Source organism: Megalobrama amblycephala, linkage group LG9, assembly GCF_018812025.1.
Source record: "Megalobrama amblycephala isolate DHTTF-2021 linkage group LG9, ASM1881202v1, whole genome shotgun sequence".
In the NCBI taxonomy this organism is placed as follows: domain Eukaryota; kingdom Metazoa; phylum Chordata; class Actinopteri; order Cypriniformes; family Xenocyprididae; genus Megalobrama; species Megalobrama amblycephala.
In genome coordinates this window covers 38441005-38461972 of record NC_063052.1, presented here as the reverse complement: position 1 = coordinate 38461972, position 20968 = coordinate 38441005, and the positions used below count along the sequence as shown (strand labels likewise).

Genomic DNA, 20968 nt, shown 5'->3' with positions numbered 1-20968 from the left:
GGAGTATCATAAGCTTAGATGCCTCTCGCGGTTCAAACAAATACGGCTGGGCAACAAACTCTTATATCGAAATCCTCTGACATTTCTCTTTAAAAATTTCTCATTTTAAACTTCTAATTTGTGACCGGTGTTTTGTTTTGCTCTCTCCTCTGCGCTTCCACGTGCGTCATTGTGTCAGGTCAAAGGTTGCTCTTCCGCCCAAATTGACGTACACAGTAGCTCAGAAGCTCATTATTTGAATTAATAAAGTTTTAAATATGGATATTTTTCTTACAAACACGCATCCCTTCGCTTCAAAAGGCCTTTATTAACCCTCCAGAGTCATATGGATTCATTTTTTTCTTGCTTTTCTGTCTTCAGAATTTGACCTACTATTCACAACCCTTATAAACCTTGGAGGACCAAGGATATTTTTAAATATATCTCGGATTGTATTCGTCTGAAAGAAGATAGTCATATACACCTAGGATGGCTTGTATATGTTGTATACGCTCTATAGCTCTTAAACTCTTGCCTGTAAATACTTTGTGGTGCGTTCACACTGACAGAGATTAAATGACTGGAAGTTCCTGTGCCGTTGGTTGCAGGCGTTCCTCTATATCAGGAGACTTATCATGTGACTTCACTTTCATTTTTAGTCATTGCATTTGCATAAAGTTGTGCTCAACTCTGCCGCATTGCTACAGTAACAGTTGTTCACGTCCAACTCTCATTATTCCTGTAAATCGTGACAGATGAAATGATAGTCAGGAAATTGAACCTTTAGACAAAATTTTTTTTTTAAAAAATTGTCACTGCACGTTTTTAGTTTGTTGATTGTCATATGTGATATATCAGGCTTTTGTGGCCCATATAGTCTGATATAGTGAGAATATGGAGGAAAAAACAGCCCAAACTGAGCAAAAATACGCAATTTGCTGAAAATTCTGATATTTGTGCAAACGCTTTAATTTGATAATAATAACACAGAATGCATCTTTAATAAATTTGTGCATGTGCACCATCTTGGAGCTAGTTGCCCACTTGTAAATCAGCTCATTTTGGGGCGATTGTCATGGTTTCTCAGGTGTATTAATGCCAGTCTCGGCCAGATCTCCATGACGACCGTGTGAGAGGTGTGAGAATGTTCTAGAGGGAACCAACAGGTCCTGATGACGACTGGGCCGCTCGCTCGTTCTTCTCTCACGTTTGCTCCTCCTGAGGCCGTTTCAGACACTTGCTCTCATGAACCGCATCTTCCAGTCACAGCCTGTTCTTAATTGCTGCTCCACTTTTGTTACTGGTCTGAGAACAGCTGTTTTGTTTGTTTGTAATGTAATGGCTTAGTTTAGATTATAAAGGAGAACTTGATCATTAATTCTGGTCAAGAACTGGTTTGCTCATGAGGCTTTCACACCAACAGTAGCTGGAAACATTCATTTTCAACTGGGATTTTGAGGAGTCATGAGCAACTGCTAGAGACTGGATAAATGTCTGTCTAATATATATATATATATATATATATATATATATATATATATATATATATATATATATATATATATATATAAAATAATTTCTTAATTTCACACACACACACACACACACAGACGCATATATATAAAATATATATATATAATTTATGGTCCTTTAATTTATGGTCCCTATGTGACATTACATCTCGTAATATTTTATTTAAATGTTTTTTTCTTCTCAGTTATTAACAATTTGCATTTTGTTTTTTTAGATGACATTTTATGTTATTTAGTTAATGTTTACATCATTTTTAGTTTATATCATTATTTTTCTGCTTTTTTTGTGTTTGTTTATATGACTGTGCATCTGCTACAAACAAATATTGGTGATTGTGTTTTTGTTTTTTTGCTACCTGTACTATTAGTAAGAACTGTGTGGGTGGGCGGGTGTGTATAGCATCAAAATGCCTCCTGTAATGCCTGAAACGCTATTGCAATAATTGAGTGTATTGAGAGAGCAGAAACATTGATCTGAAAAGCTGTTCTTCATTTGAGAGTGTTTTAAAGAAACTCTGACCTGTCAGAAACACTGCAAAGTCAACTTCATCCTGGCATTATTGCCTGCAACACTGAGAGTTTTATAATCCATATGAAACATGGCGCACTGAAACTGAGGGGGTCATTACTGGTATCCGGCACGTCCCACACAAAGACTTCCAGCGATTCGGAAAATCTTCAAAGCCTCACAGACGCAGCGAGGATGAGAAGAACTCGCCTTGAACCCCGCGCCGCGCCGGCCTGATGTACACGTTTGTTTAATTGAACGAGCCAAACGAACAAAGAGGAGATCAATTGTTGATTTTAATAAGACATTGTTCACGGGTCCCATCATATTTAATTTGATGGCAGAGGGGGGGGTCGTCTAAAGATGAGCGCGCTCGTCCCGTAATGAGCCATTATGCCCGACCCTCCTGGGCAGAAACTAATTGGCGCAGGATTAGCATTGAAGAAACTGGGCGACCCCGAGCTCTCCACTCTTCTTTCTATGTATCAATGACCAGCTAAGTGCCCAGAACGCATTGGGTGCCCAATTTGGAGCTAACCAGCCCCAGCGAGCTTCTTCGACTTCGCACAATTCAAGATTTTCATAAGTTTGGAATCTGTCCCAGTGATAATTTCTTATGGCCAATGGCATGATTGTAACTTGCTTATTCAAGAATATGACTGCCAGTATGGGCTTTCAGTAAAACGTGGCTGCCTATACAGAGGAAAAAATTTAAATCAGTGCTGCCTGACTAGATAAAAAAGGCTGTTGTCTTCCCTTTTGCCAAATAGGTAGGAAAACTTCAACACCCATAATGCACTTGGCATGATGCTGTCCAAGGCCACTCCCACCAGTCTGCAATGCAGTCAAATGCCGCCTTGCTTTAGTAGGAAATACTTCTAAGCAAACTTTTAGTGTTGACTTGTTTTGATCCCGGATGCAATAATTCTAAAGCTGCGTGTCCACCAAAGCGTTTCTTCCAAGGCTAGCTTATTTTCCCAACTGCACCGTGATTTTAAAACACTAGGAGCGTAAGGAGGCTCTGAGCGTCTGTTTCACACTGAAGCACTGAGCACTTGGCGTTTTTTACCAGTTGCCAGTTGAAGAATGTTCAACTTTGGGTAAAATGCAGCGCTCATCACTGTCACTTTGTTCCCAGCTGTCCAATCACAGTGGAGGAGGGGCGGGACAAATACAACACCGACCAACCGCCACATTCCGCTTGTACAATGTCAACAGATGACAACAAGAAGCATAATAATGGAACAAAATAATTTAAAACGAGAACCAGAGCAAATACTTTAAATTGTATCGACATTTTTATATAGAAACAGAAGTACAGAAACAAACTATCTGTGAAATGAGATATTAGTAATACTTCCACGAATATTGAGATTTTGAGTATTTTTGTATCATATCAAGCATTCAAAAAGTTGAAAACTAGCTAAAAAACGCTTTGGTGGACACATGGCCTAAGAGTAAATGATTAGAGGGAATGAGTTACTTTCGGTTTCCAGTGAAGGATCCAATGCATTTTAAGCAGCAGCTAAAGGCTGCTAAGAATTGTAAATACAGAGAGAAAGTTACAGGTTAGAACAGCTGTTGCCACAGTGTTCCATTTGTACCATAATTCTGTTTGAAGAGTAGACAAAGTATTATACAATTTTCAGTGATAAACCTACAGTAACTGTTCTGTTAATAACCCTCTGTCGATCCGACTGTCCGTGGGCTGGGAAACAAAATTGCGGAAGTATCTGTAGTTTTTACAAAAGCCTCAGAGCTGTCAAAAGTCTAGAATTTTTCTGGAAAAAAGAATGTGAATTTCTCTGTCCAGTTAACACAGAGAACGAGTAAACATTGTTCATTTACATATACTTCCGACAGTGTAACAATACAAAGCGATTTAAAATTTTTACTCGGTGTTTCAGGCATTATGCTGCATTCACGCCATGTCGTAATTACCTTAAATAAAGCTCTGTATGCTTTCGAATCACTCTCGTGGTACTTTGATGTCATACTCCGATCGGTCTGCGCAGCGCAGCTTCGAGTCGAACACACGTTAAATCTGCAGTGGTCAGGTGGTACAAGTCGTAAATCTCAGAAAATTACGAGATTACACATTGTAATTACAAGTTCCACAAGCATGTGAAGGCTTTTTACAATTCGGAATCGTTACGGTAATTATGACATTGTATAGTATGGCATTTTGATGCATGGATATATTTTACAGTTCAAAATAAAAAGGTAACATTAATTAAATTAAATATAATCTTAGTTCATGGGTCACACAGGGACTATTGGGAATGCTCTTTTACTGTTTTTTCACTATAAATTACATGCATTCTTGTTTTAAATATAATATATTATTTGTAAAATAAAGTTAATTAATATTATTTACTTCAAAAAAGTTTTTGCAGTAGTTTACAGTAAATATTATTGTAAATATCTTGCTAAATCTAACAAATATTATTTTGTTAACTTCCAGGTAACAAATTAATAGGTTTTTTCCTACAGCATTTTACATTGTTTTTAATTTTTTTATAACATTCATTTTTTGACTGACTGAATTGTGGAAAAAAATATTTTTTTTATGCCTTTTTGCCCCATTTATGATAGGACAGAATGACCTGGAGAGAAATTTTTCAAAACTGATTATTAAAGTCATTTATAGTGTTACTAAAGATTTAAAATAAATGCTGTTCTTTTGAATTTTCTATTCTATTTTCTACAAAAATATTCCGTAGCACAACTGTTTTCAACATCGATCATGTGACTGAAGACTGGAGTAATGATGCTGAAAATTCAGCTTTGATCACAGGAATAAATTACGTTTTATAATATATTTATGTAGGAAACAGTTATTTTAAACTGTAATAATATTTCACTGTTTTTACTGTATTTTTGATCAAATAAATGCAGCCTTGGAAATTTTCAAAAACATTTAAAGGTTTTATCAAGTTTCACTCTTAAAACGGCATCACATCTCTATTTTGTTAATTGCATGTGTTGATAGCACTAATAAGTGAGCAGTCAAGTGCGCGTCGACCAACATGAACACAACGCTACAGGCTGACCCTCAGAAATTAATCAAAACACAGATTCAGTTTAAACACTACAGTGATTTCTTCCATGTCTGAAACATAGTTAAAAAACGTTGATGGCTACGATGTGTCATATTGTGTAGGCACGGCAGATCTCTCCAAACAGATGTTCGTGGAGGGTCTAACTTCATTTAAGTAGGAAGAAATATGTTTTTAATTATCAGACCACCTGGGGGTTGATGGACCCTGCAAGCTTTACGTGGAACAGATGTAGCCATTCTCCTTAATTAAGTTTGATTTCCATTTGACAAATTAAAAAGAATATTCCCCGCACTGTATCAAGGTGTTTCGAGAAGCATTTGTGAATGTTGTCGTCTCATTTTATGCTAAGTTTGTAAACAGTTAATTTGTCATTCTCCTAAAGCATGAGACATTGATAATTGACTCTTAATGAGAACTAGAAAACCAGCGTAAATACTAATTTCCCATATGGGGTAAAGATCTGCCTGGTGAGTATAAAATAACAAACATGTTGTGCGTCTGATATTAGAATTGTTAGCGAAGAGAAGCGATTAGCCAAGGTGAGATTAATCATAATAAGACCTCTCCGGTTGAGATCTCCAGCACCTCTGAGGATCAGGCACACAGAGCAGAATCCTATTAAGGGCATGAACTTACCTGGAAAACCATTATTTAATAAATGCTGTTAGTTTAATGCACCAGTGAGAGATGGGCTGTGTTCTCAATGGAATGCTAGTATACTGCATAGTGCACACTTGTTTTTAAAAACAGTATATGAAGTAGTACATGTTAAACAATAAACAGTACTTAAGTAATGGTTTTCCTTCCAGTTCATGCACCACACTGACAATGGAAGTTTCCCAGGAAATTCCCAGCTTAAATTGTGTAATTTTTTTAAGAAATTCAAACAATAAAAAAGTTTTGTGGCTTTTTAATGTGTCGTGACAGATTGCTGTAGCGATCAGGGATCAGCGATCTGTAGCGATTGCTCAGCTCAAGCGGCTCGTGAAGCGATCATCTCTTCCTGCTTGTTAATTAATAGCATCAAATAAACATGAATGAACATGAGAAGGAATTTTGTTTCAAACGCAGAAAGACGTCAGTTCACATCATTTTTCAAGTTCAAGTCCATCGAGGTTAATCTTCTAACTCCTGACTGCTTTGTCGGACAAAATGGCGGATTCGGCGTTATGATTGGTTAGATCGCTTGTCAATCAAACTCCTGGCAATAACTCGCATTCTAACTTTATATCTCGCAAATCTGACTTTATTTCTCGCAATTCTGACTTTATATCACGTATTTCTGACTTTATATCACGCAATTCTGACATTATTTCTCACAATTCTGACTTTATAACTCGAAATTGTGACTTTATAACACGCAGTTCTGCCATACATAGCATGCATGATGTATACCATGTTATATGATTTAAAATGCAAAATAACTGATCAGCTGATGAGCATGCAACTTGAATTCATGTGACATTATGTAGCAAACTACTACTGTTTGAAATGTTTATGTTGGTAAACATTGGAATATCTCTCAACCATTTGTTGAATTACACAATCAGCATGATGAGGTCATGTGACAATGTTTGAAATCTGTTTCACAAGCTGGTATTTACTTGATGTGAGCTAGATCCTGTGCTGAATACTAAAAGTTTTGCTTTGCCTCTTTCACCTACAGCTAAACGTCTGACCTTCACCTCTCCTTCAGTCATATGGGGGGTTTCGGACTGTGCACAAGTTCATTTTTCGATCCGGTCCTCTTCAACACTGTAATCGCAGCATTTCAACCGTCACTCAGCTCTGACACCATCCACTTTCTCTGAAAGCAGCCTATCGTTGACCAATCAGAAGCTCGCGAGACAGACACCATATGCTCCGCGGCCATAATATCACGCTGAACATTATCATCCTTCCAAACTGCAGGAACAGGGTTCACAAAGCATGTTAAAATATGCAAATAAAGGCTCTTAAGAGCTTGCACAGTGGTTAGTTCCCGAGTCGAATGCTAACGATTATTAATTTGGAGGGTGTTTAATCTCAACGCATGGAAAAGGGCCCTTTTCTGTGGTCAGGAATGTTGATTGGATTTTTTGGAACGCACACTCATGAAAAAAAACTATTTCACATTAGCAAAATAATAACCCAATGACATGGGTCGATTCGTTTTCTTTTCACATATTAGATCAACCAAGTGAGAAATTGGAAAGAAACTGTTGAAGTGTATTTCTCGACTGCTCAACGCTGATAATGAGTCGGGGCGCTAATCCATGAGTCTGCCGGGCTGTCCGAGGTTAAGATGCACGGACGCTCATCATATGTTCGAGGGTCACGTATCCCGACCCGGGCCAGAACATTCTTTAAGAGCACTTTCACATTGGAGTTTACAGTACGTCATTGAACATGGTGAAATCCATTGATTTCAGTAGGGATGAGGATGTCAGTGCTGAAATGAACAAGTTTTAGATGGGTTTTTAGAAGGGTTTTGGGCAGGGAGACCTGCTTAAGACCAACACTACATGTGAATAGGGTAAAAAAGTTTAATTAACAGATCTCACCATACTTTCCCCAATGATTAATCACAATACATTAAGACAATTGGTTGGTATCAAAAGTTTTCTGAAATGTTATGTTTAAATATGCAAATGTTGCATCATCTAATTAAATATGTGCTCATTTACATATGTTTCCAGAACAGAAATCTGAGCATTGGATAAATCCGGGTTCAAAATTATTGTTTGATTTTGAGAGGAGATTTTGGATTTCTCTTTTTATCACTCCATAAATCAGAAAATACTGTCAACAGCCAGAAAATGAATAAATCTTCACCATGTTCTTAGGAATAAAATGTTCTATATATCAGGTGAATGATATATGAAGAAACCCTTCAGAATATAGAGAGGAATAAAGCTGTAAAGTTTGGTGAATGTAAAGCTGCTGAAGTGGAGATTTCTGACTCACCGCCTTGAAATCTACAGATGCAAATAGATAAAGTGTAATAAACACTTAAAGGGGTATTTTGGATGTTTTATTTCCACTAGTCTGAAAGAAGACATGTTATGGAAGCAATATTGCCTAAAATCTCTAAATTGACCAGTGCATGGAAAAAACAATGGTTTTGCCCTTCAGTGTCTTGCCTTAAAAAGTGTTTAGGATGTTTCCAGCAAAGGTTTGAAAAAGAGGCACTTAATGCAACCAAAGTCCAAACTGACCCGGCTCTTTCTACACCTTTAAAACAGATTTATTTGTATAGCATTTTCACAACATTGTTCCAAAGCATCTTCACAGAAAATCATGATGTTAATGTTTATAATATCTTAATATACTCATGCCTCATATTCACATTTAGCAGATTAGAGCTGAGCGATTAAAATATTTTACATTTTGTAATATTATATAAGCGATCAAGCAGTTTAGATTTGCTGTATATAGTACAGTATAGTTCTACAGTATATACTTATTTCAATCATAAAAAGGCAATGTTAATGTATTTGGTTTTGGTGGACTAGATCTGCTACGCTGGTGTAGAGCTTGTATGGACTTGCTATTGCTAATAGATACACAGACAGGCTGCTGTGAGCATGTAAGATCTGCTGCTGCTGTATAAATAGACATACATAAATCCCGTAGCAGATCTAGGCAGGTGGAGCTGGGGAGGTGGAGGGGTTCAGAGGAACTAGCTTACAGCAAACAAAATGTTGATCAAGCAGTCTCATTGGCTGCAGGATCAGCAGAGCGCCCTGTAGAGTTTCATGACTGAACTAGATCTCTATCCAACTTTATTTAAAGTGTTGTCCGATAATATAGTTACCTTTTGAATCAAACAGTTTTAAAAAAAAATCATGCAGTTTGTTGTATAGTATATATCACTTAAAAATCCTAAAGGTTAGATAGCAAATTTGTCCAACTCAGTCCTGGGTGAAAGTGAAAGTCCCTCACATGCGCTGGACTAATAATGGGAGATAATGGGTAATCTAGAGGCAGGTTGCGTGTTGTAAATCTGGGTAGTTGTTCTGGAAGGTCTGAGCATGTCAGACAGTCTCCTGTTAAATCAACAGCAGCGTGACATGGTGCCCCGGGCGTCCTGACAGCTCATGATGAATGAGTGTTTGTCTCTGGGGTCTCGTGTTCAGGGCTGCTGGGATATTGGACAGGAGAGTTCCCGCTTAACAGCTGCGTGCTGGACTGTAAAAGTGTTTGTGTGTTTGCGGTTGCATCAATGTTCAAAAAATATAACGGAACAGATATCGTATGACTAACACATGGTATGTTTATGTTGCTTTTTTGTTCTTTTAAGGCTGTCATTGCATGGAGAAGATCAGTGTGAACGCTGGAACAAATAACAGCATACAGGTTTGGAACAACATGAGGGTGAGTTAATAATGACGGAATTTACTACTCCATTATCATGCCGTAATGTTTGCAAAAACACTGGAATATCACAAATTTGTATATAAAGCAGATGGATATATTTTGCATTTTAAATCTGATCAAACTAGTCCAGAAGGATTTGACTTCTGGTTCATTCACCACACTTAAAATGGAAGGTCAAGTTGAATGCATTGCATTGTGGGATACAGTATGCATTGTGCATTTTGGCAACTGTAGATGTAGTTGCATACATGCAGAAAATGCACATACTGCACAGAGTATGCATTCATGCACTATATACTGTAATATTATATTGTGTACTATATTAAGTTAAACTGGACACCATGTGCTGAATTAAACATGCACCTCGATGAGGTCATGTGACAATAATGTAGCATGCTACTGTTTGAAATGCAAAACATTGGAATATGACATGTACTGTCGCTTTTTGGGAATTTATTGGTTCATTTGTCTCCGTCATAGCTTATGCACATATTATCTAATTAAAAACGCAATTTTATTTGCATCTTTGCATTTCCATGCAGCATTTTTTATTCAATAACCAAACATTTGCAAGAAAATATGTGGATGGAAACTTGGCTACTGTGAATGCAATGTTATTTTATTATATTATTCACCTTTTAGTTAACTTAAAGAGGCCTGAATTTGGTACTTTCAAAGGGGACTTGTACTGACACAAAAGCTTTTCAGCATCCACAAGTTTCATCTGAATGCTGAAAGAGCAAAATGCATGAAAAGCAAGGAAGCAATAAAGGAAAATCTATCACCACCAACCGTAACATGAACTTAGATTTCACGCCCGAGGCAGAATCTGCGCCTTAAATCATAAAATCATTTTATCTGCTGTGGAGTATTGAGAGAGAAAGAGAGAGAGAGCATGTGCAAAGATGGAAAGTTTCCGGTGTCTTGGCATTCCGCAGGGAAGATCTCGCATCTCTCGCAGGAATTGCACGGATTAAATCCGTCTTGCGCTCCCCAAACAAACCCAGCGCCGCTGCTGAAGATTTCTAATCGTAGCCTCTGCAGTTTCTCCTTCTCTCTGATTACTCAATTAAGCCCATTGTTTACCTAATCGCTCGGCTAATTATCTTCCCGTGTCAGGCGACGGGTCTGATAGGCTCCGAGAACATGTCAGATACCCGGAGAAGCGGTTCACGGGGCGAATGGATGATGGGATGCGCCGCAGCAGCCGTAGTGCGGAATGTTTCCGGAGATATGTATCTTCTCCACAGCTATTCCCAAACATAATGTACGGAAGCACAGCATGCTGTGACCCAAATAGCAAACTCAATAATCTTCCGAAACAGACTCAGCAAGTGCGAGGAGGAGGAATAAAAAAACTTCTCCCACTAAAAATACTACAGGGATTGTTGCACAAAAGCTGCCGGCGGAAAAAATCAACAAGAAGTCAAAACATAAGCGAGATAATTCTACTCAGTTCTAACACAAATACGCTTCTAAGCATTAAATTGTAAAGCAGATGATAATTAATACATTTTCCTTCCCCAAACAAAGAGTTTATCTTCAAAAACTGCATAATAGAGAGAACCGCATGTGTTCTGCGGGAAATGGGTGTTGTTTTCTTGTGCAAATGTCACTGTCATGATGCTAGTGTGTTTCTAAGGTATTATGGTTTCTAAAAGTAGGTTAATACTTTTTTCACCTTTTTTAAGGTCCAGCAGGTGAAAATGGTACATCTGATCACTTATTAAAGTTTCTCCTCAACAAGACTCATGCTCTGAGGAATCATTCATATCTGGAGCACAAACACTGCTGGGTGACGCACACGCTGAAGTCTCATACTGAGGGTAAGTGATGTGATCAATCCTCTATGAGTCTGACCAATAGTTATAGAGTGCATTAGTTCCCGCCCTCTTTTTCAACGATGCAAAGTATACTTCGTTTTTTTATGCATACGCTATTCGAACTCACAGCCTTGCAAAGTATACTTCATTTGACTCGTACGCATGCGCAGTTTTGAGCAATCTCTCGCCACGAGTTAAAACCATAGACTGTAAAAAAAGATGGACGACGCGACGCCGCTTCCTTCCATTGTATTGAACTGAAGCCAAAATGGGCCGACGAATGGGCGCTGACACGTTACGCAATACGTCAAAAAAAAAAAAAAAGTTTGGAGCCTGGGCATGCGCAGAAGGAATCGTCAGTGGAGCCCAGAGGCGGAGTCGCGGTATCAAACTTCCGCCCAGACGACTGCGTCACCATTCATGTATTTTAAATAGACTATAAAAATTATACACAATTTAAAATTCTACCTATAAAATAATAGGCTATTCTGTTTCTAGAGCAATAATATTTTTGAAACAGCAAATTCAGTAGATAAAATCTATATAATATGCCACTAGAAACAACTCTAAATCGTCAGAAACGGTCCTGCCATTTTAAATCAAGTTCAACTAAAATTAGGAGATCGATTGCTGTAAGCTATCATTAGTTTTGTCCTGCTAATTATTATTTTATACCCATAAAAATAATAAGTAACTGCCAGATAACGATCACCTGCTTTTTTCCCCGTCATGGCTAACGTTAGGCATGTTATCTTAACTAATAACATTTATTAATTAGCTTATAACGCCCATATTTATTGTTACAGAAAAAGGTTCAGTGATCCGTCAGATCCTGTAGGTCGGTTAGTACAGTTTACTGCTGAACAACTAATTTTGTTGGTGTTAAATAACAAAGAAATCGAAAATTAATAGTTAGATAATACATCTTCAATCTCCCCTCGAAGCTCCGACAGTCCTCAGACAAGCTGTCAATCAACTTCGAATCATGACGACACGCCCCGTTTTTATAGCATCAAATTGCTAGCTAAAATCGAAATTATCACAAAAACGAACAATTGAATATATATCCGCGTGATAACAACTACCTTAAATGACCAAAACCATCATTCAGAAAGTTTTATTTGAAGCAGAATTTATGTTTAAGTTTTCACTGGTCTCATTTGACTGCATTGAGAGGGCGGGGTTTATGACCTGTACTGCATCCAGCCTCCAGGGGGCGATCAAAGAGCCCGCAGCTTCACTTTTCAGGACATATGAGACATACCCGGTTACAACTCATGTAAACAGAGATGGTCCTTACTGCAGAACACGAGATCCAGGAGGCGAGGTTGGATCCAGATCCAACTCCTCCCATTTTACATATCCCTAAACCTACCCGTCTCCACCCCCTGGATCTAAACCTACCTATCTCCACCCCCTGGATCTGGATCCAACTCCTCCCACTTTACATATCCCTTAACCTACCCGTCTCCGCCCCCTGGATCTCTCGTGTTCTGCAGTAAGGGGCTAATGGATATTTAGGCCTCCATCATCGCTGTAGCTTGCATGCGTTCCGTTCTGTTCTGTTTATGCAGTTTTTCTTCAACTACCTTGTCAATCAACGCCCCCAGGGCATGGTTGCCACAAGACAAATAACAATGCCCAGAAAGCTACTAAAGACATTCTTTGTTTTTATATTCCGCACAGCACTAAGCTAACAGTCTTTTCCTGGGTTTGTGCCCTCAGAATAGTTAGAAGCATAATTAGGATGATAATAAAGTCAAAGGTCAAGAGAAGAGTCTCAGCGGCCACTCAAGAGAAACTTCCTTCGTTCTTCAGTGCCATTCTGTCAGGCTGTTTTCTCGCTCAGTGTGATCACAGCCATCCTCAATGGCAGCTGTTTACTACTGTAGCTGTAGAACAATAACAGTTTTGTTTTCAAGTAAAAGCATCTAAACAAGTTATATTTACCTGCAAAGTGAAGTTGAATAGGTTAATTCGATTAAAAAAGTTTGTAAAGACAAACCTGTTGAGAAAGAATGGCCAGAAATTTTGAAGCAGTTTAAAAAGCATAAAACGGTTTTAAGGCCAGTTTGAAGGTGACTTACGGCACACTGACAGAGAAATAGATTACTGTGGGGTTACTAAGGTGTTGCTAGGCAGTTCCTGTGGTCTTCTGTGCAGTTGTTAAAGTGTTATAGGTGGTTACTTGGGTATTCTGGGTCATTGCTACTAGGGTATTCTGAGTGGTTGCTAGGGTGTTGTTAGGAAGTTGCTAAACAATTATAGATATTGCTAGTTGCTAGAGTCTTCTGGGTAGTTGTTACAGTGTTTTAGGTGATTACTATGTTATTCTGGGTGGTTGCTAGGGTGTTGTTAGGCAGTTTCTTGTATATTATGGATTTTGCTATGCAGTTGTTGGGATTTTCTGGGTGGTTACTAGATAGTTGACAGGGTGTTTTGTATGGTTTCTAGGCAATTGCTAATGTATTTTCTGGTGGTCACTAAGGTGTTGCTAGGCAGTTGCTCAGGTATTCTGATTGGTTGCTGGGGTGTTGCTATGCAGTTACTAAGGTTTTCAGGTCTGTTACTAGGTAGTCAATATGGTTTTTGGATGGTTGCTGGGCAGTTGCTAGCAACTATCCTGGTGGTTGCTAGGTTGTTGCTAGGAAGTTACTAAACTAATATAGATGTTGCCTAGGCAGTTACTAGGGTCTTCTGGATAGTAGCTAAAGTGCTCTAGGTGGTTACTATGTAATTTTGGGTAGTTGCTAGGGTGTTGCAAGGCAGTTTCTTGCATATTCTGGATTTTGCTATGGTGTTGACCCTGTCAACTACCTAGTAATCACACAGAACACCCTAGTTCTGTGTGATTACTAGGTAGCTGACAGGGTGCTTTGGATGGTTGCTAGGCAATTGTTAATGTCTTCCTGGTGGTCAGTAGGGTGTTGTTAGACAGTTGCTATGGTATTCTGGGTGGTTGCTTGGATGTTTCTATGCAGTTGTTGCTGGGTAGTTGCCCAGATGTTTTGGATGGTTGCTAGGCAGTTGCTAGCATATTGCTAGGATGTTGCCATGTGGTTGCTAGGGTTTACTGGGTGGTTACTCTGTAGTTGCCAGGGTGTTTTGGAATGTTGCTAGTGTATTTCTGGTTGTTGCTAGAGTATTCTGGGTGGTTGCTGTGCAGTTGCTAGAGTGTTTGAATGGTTGCTAGGGTGTTCTGGATGGTTGCTAGGTAGTTGCTAATAAAAAGATACAGCAAAGATCTGTCAAATTTTTTAGGTTTATGCTTAAAACAAGAAAACCCAAATGGAGTAAGAAAGTTTTAAGATTTTTTTTTTTGTAAACAAGTGTTATTTTCTTGCACAATTTTATTTCTCAGATAAATTTGCTTAGTTTAAATGTCTTATCTCACATAATTATGTTTTTCAAGTAAATGTATCTTGTTTTAGGATTTTTTTATTGAAAGACAAGACATAAATAGTGATTAGGAAAGTTTTTTTTGCAGCAAACGGACCACATCAACAGCACCTCAAGACATTAACAGCCCAAATGTTTTTTAAAAGAAAAACTAAGAGATGAAAACAAGTTAACTTTTGGTATTCTTCGGCTCGCAGAGCCCTAATGATAATCAAATGAGGGCCCAGAGAACAGATATAAATAAATAAGAAGCAGATAATTAAGTAAAGTAACATGCACACACACACACACACACACACACACACACACACACACACACACACACAGAAGTGAGTTAAAGCAGCTGCTGGGCCCAGGGAGGAGCTGATAGGGAGAAGCAGGTTCTGCTCAGGTACCCCAGGCAGACGCGCACAGCCGCGCTAATTGCAATAATGACTGCCGCACAGACGCTAATTAAAGCTGCGTGTTGGATGGTGGTCTGCAGCATGGCCAAGCACTGACAAACTCTGACAGCGCATGCTGGCATACACTAACAAAGACATAATCTCAGATACAGCAGGAAAGTAAATATTTCTGCACGATCCCTGTGCTGACCATATGGCACGTCTGTAATTATAAGGCCTCCTTTCCTCCTTTTCTCCCAGTTCTTCAAGCCGAGGAGTGCGGGAGGGTGGCATGCCTATCAGGCTGAGTATAATTGAACAGCTTATGCAATTGCTTTAATTATATACGGTAGCTGTACCGTCTCATCTGGGCTTGCAACATGTGGAGTGTTTCATCCATTCTGCTTCGCTTGTCATGCCACAGTTACGCTTCTTTATGTTCCGCGTGCAAACGCAACGTTCGCTATATAGCCTTGTTTACGTGTCTCATGCAAAGATATTTCAGTAACCAATTAACCTCCTTCCTGTGTCTGTCGGGGTTTCTAATTTGGCAGATGCATATGTAATTAGTTAATAACCAGTGATATAAATATCAACGATTCAAAGGTCAAAGCTGTTGTGCTTGGAAAATGTTGAGGAATTCTTCTAATAACTGTTCTGCTTAAAATGCTGGATTTTTCACAACTTTTGCACAACGTTTATGCATTTTTATCAAGGCAACAGCGCTTGGTTTACTGTTTGTATCTAGTTTGTAGTGATGCTAATTAGATTTAAGCATCACTATTGTTATTGCTCAAGCTGTATAAATCATACATTATCATAAAACTCATCCTGCAGCGTTTGTCTTGTTGAGGAGAATTCTGCTTCCTTTCTTTGGAGCAGTAAAACAAACAAAGGATGTCTATAAATGTTGGTCTGTGGATGAGGTGGTTGGTAATTATCATGACTTGATCCTCTGACGACCCCGAAACACAGTCACCTTCATGAACGGGGCCGTCCTGCCCCAGCGGGTCTGACTTCAGATTTGCCCGACCAACAGAAACAGTTTAAGGACACTGGCTATTAAGAGGTTCAGATAGCGTTTAATTACATCTATGAAGGGGGCGATTCCTGGTTAATTAAAGCTTTAAGGGGAATCTTCACATTCAGCAGATCCAAATCACCCACTCAGGTTATTCTTCATCTGTTTTTTTGGGTGTAATTTTGCATGGTGGTGACTATAACTGGTTTTATTAGTTCAGCTGGCCTGCTAATGATGCATGTAGGACAGAAAAACAAGACCTGCACAGGAAAGTGTCAACCCTGATCATCATAACTTATTCAGTTCAGTTTTAGAAAAGCACAGGTAGGTTCATTTATATTTATTTATATTTAAAAACTTAATCAAGTATGTTGCGTTCATCAAAGCATACTAACTATATATATATATATATATATATATATATATATATATATATATATATATATATATATATATAAATTACTTTAAAAACAATCAATTCGAATGATTTGAATGAAAAAACACATATGCATGCTTTTTTTAAATATATATACATAGTTTTTGAATGTTTTAATATATATATATTTATATATATATTCAAAAAGCATATATATATATAACTTAATATGAAAATTTTAGATAAGTGTGTGAAGGCAGGTTTTTGGGGTGAAAATTGCAGGATTTGGAGATCAGAGGAAGTTGTTCTTCACAGCTGGTCGAAAATTGTGTTTTACAGCCTCTCTCGCTTCATCCATCCATCCGTCCGTCCTCTTGCTAAATGACCGTCGTTCTCATCTTCTTCTTTGACACGTTAGACAGTACAGCCGTTGATTGAGTTAATCACGCTCTCCAAACTCTCCCCACATCCCTCGATTCTCACGCACCACAGACTCACAGCCAACAGCTGAGCTCTCACACTCACAGAGAAGTGGGACACATCTACACAGAGAGACAGCAGTGATGTTTCAAGTACCAACTTTGTCTCAGATCATGGTTCTCTCGATATTCCTCAGGAGAAATAATAGGATTGTACAGGTTGTAATAAACAGGAAAATAGCGGTTCGAAGTTCATCAATTATGAAACGCATTTGATTTCAGCTGTAAAGCAGTTCTACAGAAGACAATAGTATCATTGTAGTCGTCATCCAGTAACAGTCTAGAGCTTTAAACTGAATGTGCAGCAGTTCAGATCATCTGATGAGAAATGAGTGACATACAGGAGACTTCAGAGAAAGTATTAATTACAATTAAGATATAAAAAAGAGGTTTGTAGGGCGTTGCTATGTGGTTACTGGGGTTTTCTAGGTGGTTTCTTTCTAAGGCATTGCTATGTGGTTGCTAGGGTGTTCTGGGTGGTTTGTTGGGTGTAGCTGTGTGGATGCTGGGGTGTTCTGGATGGTTTGTATGGCGTTGCTATGTGGTTACTGTGGTGTCCTAGGTAATTTGTAGGGTGTTCCTATGTGGCTTCTGGGATGTTCTGGGTGGTTTGTACTTTGCAGGGTGTTGCTATGTTGTTGTTGTTGTTGTTGGGGTGTTCTGGGTGGATTGTACTTTATAGGGTGTTGCTCTGTGGTTACTGGGGTGTTCTGGATGGTTTGTAGGGCATTGCTATGTGGTTACTGTGGTGTCCTAGGTGATTTGCAGGGTGTTCCTATGTGGTTTCTGGGATGTTCTGGGTAGTTTGTACTTTGCAGGGTGTTGCTATGTTGTTGTTGTTGGAGTGTTCTGGGTGGTTTGTACTTTGTAGGGTGTTGCTATGTGGTTACTGGGGTGTTCTGGGTGGTTTCTTTCTAAGGCATTGCTATGTGGTTGCCAGGGTGTTCTGGGTGGTTTGTTGGGTGTAGCTATGTGGTTGCCAGGGTGTTCTGGGTGGTTTGTAGGGTGTTGCTATGTGGTTGCCAGGGTGTTCTGGGTGGTTTGTACTTTGTAAGGTGTTGCTATGTGGTTACTGGGGTGTTATGGATGGTTTGTAAGGCATTGCTATGTGGTTACTGTGGTGTCCTAGGTGGTTTGTAGGGTGTTCCTATGTGGTTTCTGGGATGTTCTGTGTGGTTTGTACTTTGCAGGGTGTTGCTATGTTGTTGTTGGGGTGTTCTGGGTGGTTTGTACTTTGTAGGGTGTTGCTATGTGGTTGACAGGGTGTTCTGGGTGGTTTGTAGGGCGTTGCTATGTGGTTGCCAGGGTGTTCTGGGTGGTTTGTACTTTGTAAGGTGTTATGTGGTTACTGGGGTGTTATGGATGGTTTGTATGGCGTTGCTATGTGGTTACTGTGGTGTCCTAGGTGGTTTGTAGGGTGTTGCTATGTGGGTTCTGGGGTATTCTGGGTGGTTTGTAGGGCGTTGCTATGTGGTTACTGGGATGTTCTGGGTGGTTTGTAATTTGTAGAGTGTTGCTCTGTGGTTACTGGGGTGTTCTGGATGGTTTGTAAGGCATTGCTATGTGGTTACTGTGGTGTCCTAGGTGGTTTGTAGGGTGTTGCTATGTGGTTACTGTGGTGTTCTGGGTGGATTGTTGGGTGTTGCTATGTAGTTATTGTGGTCTTCTGGGTGGTTTGTAGGGCATTGCTATGTGGGTACCGGGGTGTTTTGAGAGATTTGTTGGGTGTTGCTATGTGGTTACTGGGGCGTTCTCTGTTGTTTGTAGAGTTGCTATGTGGTTACTGGGGTGATTTGTAGGCCGTTGCTATGTGGTTAAAGGAGTGTTCTTAGTGGTTTGTTGGGTGTTGCTAAGGTCTTCTGGTTGGTTTGAAGGGTGTTGCTAGGGTGTTCTGCGTGGTTTGTTGGGCCTTGCTGAGTGGATTGTAGGGTGATGGTGGCCTGTAATCTGTACAGTCTGTTTAGTTTGTGTGATGCAATGACATATATGCGGTATATGAGTTTTTTTAAGGGTGAAATAGGACCACTGGAGACTCTCTGCACTTTAAACAAGCATCCATCCTCTAACCAGAGAAGATTTAACTGGAGAGGGCATCCGGGCATGTTTCCCTGGTGTCCAGAGTCTACGTGTGTGTGTGTGTGTGTTTTGGGGGGATTCCTGTGCAGTGTCCGTCTCGGTCCCCTGGGAGTCGTGGGACCCTGGACATCTGTTTGCTTCCACTTGCTGTGGTCAGTCTGGCATTCCTAATCTTCGCACCCCTCACACTTCTCCCTGGAGGCGTCTGTCCACTGACCTGCTTTCCCCTCTCTGCATCTCTGCCGGTTTATCTCTCTCTCTCTCTCTCTCTCTCTCTCTCTCTCTCTGTCTTCCGCTCTGTCACAGAGTGCCAGCAAAGCCAATCGGACGCGGCCACAGTCTTCTAGATCAAAGCTGTGCTGATTCCACGGCAGGAGCTTTTGAAGTGTTCGGGAAAACGAGTCACATGTGGCGTCTTTATGACAATATTCTCCTGATGCCTGTATTTTTACATCTTCATCTGCGCCGTCCAGTCTTTGCATTCGGGTCTTTTGCGAAGATGATATTTTCATAGCTAAAATAAAGCATGACGGTTAATCCGGTTAGTTTTCTACGAAGTGTTTTCCCCTCTTTCTGTTTTTCCAAGAGCGTGGTGAGTAGAAACGCACATTGCTTGTCTCCCAGCACTAGTTGAGCTGATTGAAGCTGGAGCTTTCACACGAAGATTTAACCTCCGGAAATAAATCAAATAAACACTGGTAATCTCACTAGGTCGTTCTGAGTGTACTTCCCTGAAGTCTGCGTGGAGAAGGACGTTTTCCCAGATAACATCTGCCTGTAGCTTTTGCTCTATTTCTCTTTCTTTCTCCCTGGCATCTGTTCTGTTCCCAAGGGGAAGGACGGAGGAACCACAGAGGAGATCTCTTTCATTGCTCAATTGTTGCTACTAGACAGCAATGAGATTAAATGAAGACTTCTGCTTTTCAGATGTTTTCTCCTGAGAAAAAGTCCTCTTGTAATCACTAAGATGTCTCTACAGTTCATTAAGAAATCTCAACTGTGTCTCACATTGTGATTTGACCAGGTACCAGAGTTTATATCCCAGAGATCTCAATATGACCTGAGCTGCTCTACATTCACTTTATAGATCTATACTCATACTGTGTGGCAAAAAATGTCTTTTTCTTTCTTTTTCTTTCTTTCTTTCTTTCTTTCTTTCTTTCTTTCTTTCTTTCTTTCTTTCTTTCTTTCTTTCTTTCTTTCTTTCTTTCTTTCTTTCTTTCTTTCTTTCTTTCTTTCTTTCTTTCTTTCTTTCTTTCTTTCTTTCTTTCTTTCTTTCTTTCATTGTCTCTTGAGCAATGAAAGAGAAAACTTTGAGCAATACAAAATTCCTCTGGGAGAATGTTTGTACTTGATTACTTATTTAGCAGATGTGGTTTCCAAGGTGTTCTGTGTGGTCTGTAGGGCGTTGCTATGTGGTTACTAAGGTGTTCTGGGTGGTTTCTAAGGTGTAGCTATGTGATCGCTGGGGTGTTATGGGTGGTTTGTAGGGTGTTGCTATGTGGTTGCTGGGGTTTTATGAGTGGTTTGTAGGATGTGGTTTGTAGGGCGTTGCTATGTGGTTGCTAGGGTTTTCTGAATGTTTTGTGGAGTGTTGCTATGTGATTTCAAAAGGATTCTGTGTAGTTTGTGGGGTGTTGCTAGGGTTTGGGGGTGCTTTGTAGTACATTGATATGTGGTTTCTAGGGTGTTCTGTTATGAGGTGTTGCTATGTGGTTGCTGGGGTGTTCTGGGTGGTTTGTAGGGGGTTGCTATGTGGTTGCTGGGGGTGTTTTGGATGGTTCATAGGGTGTTGCTATGTGGTTGCTGGGGTACTGGGGTATTCTGGATGGTTTGTAGGGCATTGCTATGTATTTGCTGGGGTGTTCTGGATGATTTGTAGGGTGTTGCTATGTGGTTGCTGGGGTTTTCTGGGTGGTTTGTAGGGTATTGCTATGTGGTTGCTGGGGTGTGCTGGATGATTTTTAGGGC

The 20968-nt window shown here is 39.6% G+C and overlaps 1 protein-coding gene across 16 annotated transcripts in view; it reads left to right on the top strand.

The window, feature by feature from the left end:
• Positions 1-20968, top strand: part of slc39a4 (solute carrier family 39 member 4) — a 133533-nt gene that overhangs the window by 85846 nt on the left and 26719 nt on the right. For all 16 annotated transcript variants that reach the window (XM_048203114.1, XM_048203110.1, XM_048203106.1 and 13 more), the window contains 2 exons: positions 9364-9437; positions 11132-11266. The gene's annotated coding sequence lies outside the window, so the exon portion shown is untranslated. The remainder of the gene's footprint in view (positions 1-9363; positions 9438-11131; positions 11267-20968) is intronic.